The following is a 9,425-nucleotide window of genomic DNA, read 5'->3' as shown; positions in this document are numbered from 1 at the left end:
TAACATGTCGCTACTGTAATTTCAAATATTTTCACTTTAATATTTTCAATTTCATACTGAAACTATTAAAGTGAGACTATACTCTCACATATATACAGGCATACTATAAGACCCAAGTAAAAACATTCCCAACAATTCAACTCCTTTGGTTGACATTAACACCCCCACCCTCAATAGGGGCCTTCATTCCCACATTTTAGAGCTCCATGAGCTCCATTTTGCAGGAGCAAAATCTTTTTCACAGGTTCCAGAAGACTGAAATTTTGGAATATGCGCATAAAGATCAATAGTATGGGATACATGTCTCATGATTAGAATTTTTTTAGGGTGTGTAAAGAGGGAAAGAACCCTCATGTGCAATTTTGATGAAATTCGAATCATATGTATTCCAGTTCCTTACAGAAAATATAACAGAAAAGTCTCATTTTTCAATTGCATGTAACACGGGCAACGCCGGGTATCTCTGCTAGTATATATATATACACATACACATTAGAAGCTAAAAACTTCATAATCTATTACTCTAAGTTTCTCATTTTCTATCTCCTAACATTTGCAATTAATAGAACAAGGGAAATGATCTAAAAGAATATAGGGAAAATGTATAGAAAATAACCATTGCATTTCCTTTTCCTTGAAAATTCCTTGGAAATAAGATGAAAAGCAAAGCCTACCTCGGTGGAATTTGAACTCAGAATGTAAAGTCAGACGAAATACCGCTAAGCATTTCACCCGGCATGCTAATGTTTCTGTCCGCTTGCTGCCTTAGTATGCATATATTAACACATGAAAAAGGTATAAAAATTATAATATTATAAAGTCATTCGCAGATACACTTCAACCAAAGAAGTACTGTCTCCTCTCTCTGCCTTCTCTATGACCTACTACAAAGGTCTCTGCATCTTGGAGATAGTTGGTCTTATATCACTTCTACTCAAGCATTCTTAACCCAGTTCTTTCGCTTCCTCTCATAACCACTGTTGCCTCCAACCCACAGGCCTTCTGCTAAACCTAACCCAGTCTTTCTTCCCTAGAATGCCACAAATTTGATATCCCCTCCTTGAACTTCTCTTTCCAACATTTTAAGCAACACATTAACAATAGCAATCTTATCAATCTCGGAGCTCTTGATAAGCAATTGTGGGAAAATAAAATCCTTAGCAACATCATGAAAGAGGCATTGTCTAATTTCCCTTTAGCAGAATGATAACCTAAACTCAGAAACTGGATATCAAGCTAGATGCACTCAGCTCTCTTTGGCACAAGCACTGAATCAATGACTACAGCTAAAGAGTATATTTCTATGCTTTTTGTAACATTTTTCCAACGTTAGAAATTATAAGGAAAAATTTTGGAATTGATCAAAATCTTTCTACCAAAGAAAGAGAGTGTTATTGTTTGTGGCATATTATCAACACAGTGGAAGCGCAATGGCCCAGTGGTTAGGGCAGCGGACTCGCAGTCATAAGATGACGGTTTCAATTCCCAGACCGGGCGTTGTGAGTGTTTATTGAGCGAAAACACCTAAAGCTCCACAAGGCTCCGGCAGAGGATGGTGGCGAACCCTGCTGTACTCTTTCACCACAACTTTCTCTCACTCTTACTTCCTGTTTCTGTTGTGCCTGTAATTCAAAGGGTCAGCCTTGTCACACTGTGTCACGCTGAATATCCCCGAGAACTACGTTAAGGGTACACGTGTCTGTGGAGTGCTCAGCCACTTGCACGTTAATTTCACGAGCAGGCTGTTCCGTTGATCGGATTAACTGGAACCCTCGATGTCGTAAACGACAGAGTGCCAACAACAACAAATCAACACAACAGAGCAAACATCAACCAACAATGATGACAGACAATGCCAGCGGCACAGGATGGTTATTTTCTCCTTTGTTATAGCAGCAAAGCTGCTATAAGGTAGCTTTGAGTTCAAACCTAACACCTGGGAAGCACAAGACCATCCTACTTGACAAAGCTGCACCAACAGAAATGTCACCTATGAACAGAACAGGATTTCAGAAGCACAAAGAAAATATGAACTGTGCAAATCTGGGGCCAATTCCTCCCATTCAGTCCCAGCAGACTACCAGTGTCCAGCCTGCAGCGGAGTCTTCCGAGCGTGCATTAGACTGATTGGTCACAGCCAGGCACACCATGCCCTGTCTTCTTCTCCTATGTGTCCTTAGTCACTGTGACCAACAATGGATGGACTAATGACAACAATGAATGATCTTTGTTTCACTGAGATCTACAACAATTTAGTAGCACAACAATAGCTTGTTTAACCTGGAATACCTAAATAATTGTCTTTTAGTCATCATCATCATCATCATCATCATCATCATCATCATCATCATCATCATTAATGTCATCATATAACATCCACTTTTCTATGTTTGCACGACTCAGATAGAATTTGTTGATGTAGATTTTCTATAATTGGATGCAATTCCTGTTGCCAACCCTCACCTGTTTCCAAGCAAAGTAACATGTCTTTTACTAGCACATATTTTTTTTCTTCATTAGTAACAGTTTGTTAAATACTGACTTCACCTTTCTGGCAAACATTAATTCTGCTGATGAACTTCCTTCTGGCACATTTGGGCTCAGAGTTACCCTGTATATCCTTAAGAATTGTTGGATTATGACCTTGTCTATGGTTTCCTTATTAGCTTTCTTTAAAGCTCTCTTAAAAGTGTCCACGACCTCTTTGGCCCTTCCATTCGATCTAGGGTGATATGGTGCTATAGTTTTATGTTCTAATGTGAACATCTCACAGAATCTTTTAAACTCACAGGATACAAGCTGTGTTCCGTTATCAGAGACAATTATATCCGGTACACCAAATCTTGCAAACAGCTTGTGTAAGAAGTTTATCACTGTATATGAGGTTGTTTGTTTGCACCTCATGACCTCAGGCCATTTTGTGTAGCTGTCCACTACTATTAAGTAATAATATCCATTTACCGGGCCTGCAAAATCAATATGCAATCAAGACCCTAGTATTTTCACTTCTGGCCAAGGCTCACATTTTGTAGTTGGGCCTGAAAATAGGTATACATACATATACATAATTATGCACAGATATATATATATGTGTGTGTTTGTGTGTATGTACAATGGACTTTTTCTAGTTTCCATCTACCAAATCCACTCACAAGTCTTTGGTTGGCAATAGTAAAAGACATTTTCTCATGGTGCCACAGAAAGGAATTGAACCTGAGACCATATGGTTTGGAAGAAAACTTCTTAACCACACAACCAAATTGTGCCTCAGCAGTTGTTTTTGAGTGTTGTTTAACCCCCAAGTTATCTTTGATTAAGCAAACCACCTTGTCTTTTTGTATATCTAGCACTACATAGTCAGATGTTTCTCATTTCTTTTTTAATTTGAGGAAGAATCGACTACTATTTCTTGCGGATCAATTTGCTGCATAGCGGTTCAATCAGCTTGATTGTTTAGGTTACTTAGCTTTTCTAGCTGTGTTTAAATAACTTGCCTGAATACATTTGTTTGTAATATAGTCTATTTGCTCTTGACTTAAGCATTTCTTAGGCAAGCCAAATACTGGAATGTAACCTAGATAAAAATATAAAACTGAAAAATCCCTGATGAATGGAACTATTATTAAACATAAATTCACAGACACAAGTACAGGCATGTCTGCATGGTTCAGAAACTCAGTTTCCAGCCCCTTGGTTTCAGATTCAGTCCCACTGTATGGCATCTTGGACATGTTTTCTGCTATAATCCCAGGCTGGCCAAAGCCTTGTGAGTGGATTTGGTAGATGGAATCTGAAAAATGCCTGTCATATATATATATATGGTGGTGGTGGAGGAGGAGGAGGAGGAGGGGAAGATGTCTGTTGGATTAAAAGGTAGAATTAAGGGTTAGACAAAATATTTTGCAGTATTTAATCAAGGGCCCATAATGAGTGCAAAACCCACAAAGAGAAACTTTGCCTTTAATTCATTTGAATCAGTTTAATCAACTTCCTCCCAGGACATTTCCATGACAAAAGATTTTGTCATAAAATAGATATTTCTTTTTCTTTGATAAAATGTTCCATAAAAGTAAGATGTATATAATCTCCTTCTCCTTGCCTCACCAGGCTGGTAAATGACAAATTGGTGACTTCTTTAATAAGCTTTCGGTGTTTGTCAAAGAAATTTTGCTGGACAAGCAGCATTATAAGTGTTAGATATACAAAAAGGCAGGAAGATTTGTTTAATCACAACTGACTTGACACTAGACTACAACAATCAAAAAATAATTCTTGTCTAGCAGGTATTCTGAATTAGGCAGCCATTGTTGTGTTGTCTAACCATTGTTGAATGCAATGTAACAACGGTCCTTCATTGCTGCCATAATGAATGGACATCTTGTTCCACTAGCATTGTTCATCATTTATCATTGGTCAGCACTTGCTCTGTTTAGTTGTATAATATGCCATAAACAATATGACTTTACTCTTTCTTAGTTATAAAGTTCTTGATCGATTCCCATTGCCATCCATCTTGAGTACAAGGTGTTTTTGATACTACCGTTTTGGTCCTGCCTGTCTGGTATCTCTCATTTATTTGGTATATTTGTCAGTGGCATGTTTTGGCACCCTGAAAATCTTGTTTTTATTCTAGTTGACTACAGACTTGTAATCATAACTCCATGCTTCACTTTATGTATATGACGGCTAGTGAAATATTAATGAAACATGAAAAAGAAAACTTTTCTTACAACAGATTTCTATACATCTTTGACAGAGCAGAACTAACACTGAATTAAAATTTTGTTGTTATGAGCAGCAAAATTGGAGATAAATAGATAAGATAGATAGATAGATAGATAGATAGAGGTAGGCAGGTAGACAGACAGACAGATAGAGAAAGAGAAAGAAAAGCATTAAGGTGTATTAAAAAAACCATGTTGCTACAAGAACATCTGTCTCTGAGGCCTTATTCTATTTGTTTACGTGTGTATTGTATGTTCATGTGAAGCGGGGGGGGGGGTTGTAGCAATTGAGGTCATTTAATACATTTTAATGGTCCTCTCTCTCTCTTGCTCTTTCTGTCTGTTTATCTGTCTGTCTGTCTGTCTGTCTATCTATCTATCTATCTGTATGTATGTATTTATTCATGCACTTGTGTGTGTGCATGTGACCACTTGCCTCCTGGGCCCAAAAATACTGTTGCCAAAAAGAAAAAAAACCATCACAAAAACATTTGCAATGTTCAGTCAGCCATACCAAATCACCAGAGTTCAAACAACTATTCCCAATCATCTTATTATGATCCAGTCTTTCTTTGGCTTTTTTTTTTAAACAAGACACCACCTTATCAAGTACAGATAATTCTGAAAGAGTGGTAAGAATGAAAGAAGAATCTACCCCAATACTTGATTGTTACTTTGTTTATTGCTCACTGTTGAGAGTCAGAGTTGACCTCAGCAGAATTTGAGCTAAAAAAGAACCTCAAACAAATACCTCAAGGCATTCTTATCAATGCTTGCATAACTCTGCCAATCTCGCACCTATATGTAAAAATCTAGATATAAACAAAATGATGAACATTTCAATGAAATACTGTTTGAAGTGAAAAAGAAAAAAGGATAAGAAATAGAACAGATATAGGGAACTTGCAAGTTATAAATAACTCTCACATAATCATTTGCTATCATCTGAAAGTCATTCACAGGCAGTGACCGTAGCAAGAAACAATTCTTTACATATTTCTGATAAAATAAATGAATTAATTTTTGCTAATCAATCAATCTATAAGAGTTCATTGCAAAGTATGTTGAGCTATTTACATTGTTATCCAGAAACAATTATCTTTCCCAAATTACAAACTCGAATATGAAAGAAAATAATTCCTCTTTATTGGTTTTTCTCCTAATGATTGCCAACAGTGCTTTTGAACACTAAAACTTTGTATCTAAATATAAATTGATTGCTTTTGAATCAGCACAAAGCCATTGTTTTTTTTTTTTTGTTTTTGTTTTTTTCTTCTTCTATAGAAGACTGAATAAACTGCAGTATCTTATCAGAATTTATTTTATCCATACTTATTGGTTTTGGAGTTGTCAATAAACAATTTCAATAAATATGTCAAGAAAGAGACTGAACTTGTCAATAAGTGATTTTGATTGTCAACATTTCTATTGCCCTGTGTGATTTTTTTATGGGAGTGACAATTTGGGGTCTGCTATATAAGGCTGTATAGTAGATGGGGATGAGGACTATTAAGAGACTGAAAGACAACTCAAGGTAGTGCACACTCAAGCTATGCCACAGTCTAGAACTGTAGTATTCAACCGTTTTTTAACCTATGGATCCCATTGATTCCTATTTTTCTCAGATGGACTCTCCTATCCATCTGATGCTTAAAAAAATCTCATATTTTTATCATTAGATATCATAAGAAATTGTATTAAAAAAATTAAAATATTATTTTGTGTTGTTGCTGTGTGGTCAGAGGAGAGGGCGTGCCTCCTTGGGCAAGTGTCTCCTAGTATAGCCCTGGGCCAGCCTTGTGAGTGGATATGGTAGACAGAAACTGAAAGAAGCTCATCATATATATGTGTGTGTGTATATATATATATATGTCATTTTCTTTTGATATTTGCTCCATTATGTTGATAGCCCTTTTGGTCTAAGCAGGGGGTCATGTAGGAGCACTATTTCCCTTTGGTGTAACTATTATCCATCCATACATGAATTGGTTAGTACAGCCAACCGTTACACCTCATGCATAGATACACACTACCAGCTATCACAAAGTCACGGGAAAATTTTAATCAGTTCTAGCCAAGCCTCCAAGGGAGTCAAACATAGTAGCATATTGCTGTTGGAACTCAACTCCACCACGTGGACAACATCTAATGGAGAAGCACTCTTGAACTAAATAACTATTTATGGACTGCTCGAACATTTATCCTGCTCACATTTTACAATATACAGTAACAGTAAGTGTTACATGTTTAATATGCTACATACACATTTTCCTGGATTTGTAACCCAAAAACGAGTAGCTCAAACTTTTCTTCTGTTCACTTAGGACACTGTTACACCATATCTCTGTATGCTGGCAAGCAAAACTTAATTTCATGTTATCACTAATTTTTAGTGCCTCTTTACTAAAAATTAGTGAGCCCAACATGTCCTAAACATACAAATCTACTAAAACAAAGTACAAAATATATTTTTCCACACTTTATATTTGAAAATAATATTTAGTACATCAATTTGGTTTAGTGTGGTATCCTCTGTTGCTTTTCCTGTCATTGCAATTCCTTTAAATTTTTTTAAGGTTGTTCAGATCTTTATTGAATGTATTTTTATTTTCCTATGTTCTGAATTCCTCACCCTCTGAAGCCTTGCCTTTGTTGTGGAGGCATGTGGCTTTGGGGTTAGAGTGTTGGACTCATGATCGTAAGATGATGGTTTCAATTCCTGGACTGGGTAACACATTGTGTTCTTGAACAAAATACTTCATTTCATGTTGCTCCACTCCACTCAGCTGGCAAAAATGAGTAATCCTGTGATGGACCAGCATTGTTATAAAAGGTGACAAGCTGGCAGAATTCTTAGAGCATCGAGAAAAGAGTTCTTTGCAGTATTTCTTCCGATGCATTACATTCTGGGTTAAAATTTCACCAAGGTCAACTTTGTCTGTCACCCTTTTGGGGTCAATCAAATAAGAACCCGTTGAGCATTGGGGTGAGGGGGAGTCGATATAATTGGCTATCTCCTGCCCCTAAAATTGCACATTTTGTACCAAAATTTAAACCATTTGAAACCATTATCATAAAAGTTTCTCTGCCTTAATAAACTCACCATCAGTTTTATTTCTCTCTGAAATCAATAAAATCAGTTCAAATAATGCACTGAATCATTTCATCAACAATAAAGACCTCCACCCCTACAAAAATTTGGTTTAGTGCTAAGTTACATTGTGTCAAGATATTTAACCCATTACCTACATAATTCTATTAACTGGAATTTTTTTATGAAACTTTGATTTCTAGCATAAAACAACCTTAGAAATTCACTGGAATGATCAAAATAACATTTTAAATAGAAGTAAGCGAGATATTGGGTGAAAAATTAGCAAACCTCATTTGAATATCAGAGAAATATACCTAGTAGTTATAGCAAAAAGGTTAGATATGTGTAAATATTGACGGATAATTACGAAATTTATAATTTTTAAATGATCTCATATGAGATCACTGGTAGGTAATGGGTTAATATCAGTTATAGTCCTTATGTACCAAAATTTGTGCTCATTAGCTGTAAAGTCTAGGTCATCAAAACAATTAGATCACTCATTCAAGTTGACCTCATTCTTTCTTAAATAGATTTAATGATTAATAATTATTCCCTCTGATTATAATTAGAGGGAAACAGAAAAAAATAGACCATGGGACTAAGTACCTCATATTAGTTAGTAACATTTCTCTCCACATTCACAGTTCATATTCTATCTGTTTGCATTTCACCTCCCCAGGGTGACAACATAATGTTGACAAGTGGTGGTAATGATATTTAATTAACTGTAACCCTTTCGACCAATATGTGAGTTTGTGCTCGTGCAAGAAATCAATAGCATTAAATTAATTAATACCAAAAGTGGCAAAATCATTTTGACTGTCAAAGACAAAGCCTCACTGTACCTTGAATACAAACTGGTATTTACCATCCTTGTGTCTGAACTTTCTTCTAATGTCCTTATAGACTCTTTTCTATGCTCTGTATTTCTCGCACGCACATACATCTATGTTAGTACCTACACACTTAACATACATGACAGCCTGTCTATTATTGTGTATATATGTCGCACTCACACACACAGACATATATGTTGACTTATCAATAAAACCTTCTCTTAAACCTTCTACCGGTTGAGTCTCTCTTTTCTTTCTGGCACTTATATACATTTATCCTCTTTTCATGTTTTTTAGACTTCTTACAGTTTCTGTCTATCAAATTCATTCTAAAGGTGTGACAGTGGGACTTGAACCCAAGACCATATGGTTGGAAAGAAAGCTTTTCAATCACATATCCACACCTGTACTATATATATTTGTATGTATATAGACATGTGTATATCTATCTATATATCTATATATATATATATATATATATATCATCATCATCATCGTTTAACGTCCGCTTTCCATGCTAGCATGGGTTGGACGATTTGACTGAGGACTGGTGAAACCGGATGGCAACACCAGGCTCCAATCTAAATTTGGCAGAGTTTCTACAGCTGGATGCCCTTCCTAACGCCAACCACTCAGAGAGTGTAGTAGGTGCTTTTACGTGTCACCTGCACGAAGGCCAGTCAGGCGATACTGGCAATGGCCACGCTCGAAATGGTGTCTTTTATGTGCCACCCACACAAGCTAGTCCAGGGGCACTGGCAACGATCT

This window comes from Octopus bimaculoides, chromosome 9 (genome assembly GCF_001194135.2).
Source record: "Octopus bimaculoides isolate UCB-OBI-ISO-001 chromosome 9, ASM119413v2, whole genome shotgun sequence".
Lineage (NCBI taxonomy): Eukaryota > Metazoa > Mollusca > Cephalopoda > Octopoda > Octopodidae > Octopus > Octopus bimaculoides.
This window is presented reverse-complemented; position numbering follows the sequence as displayed.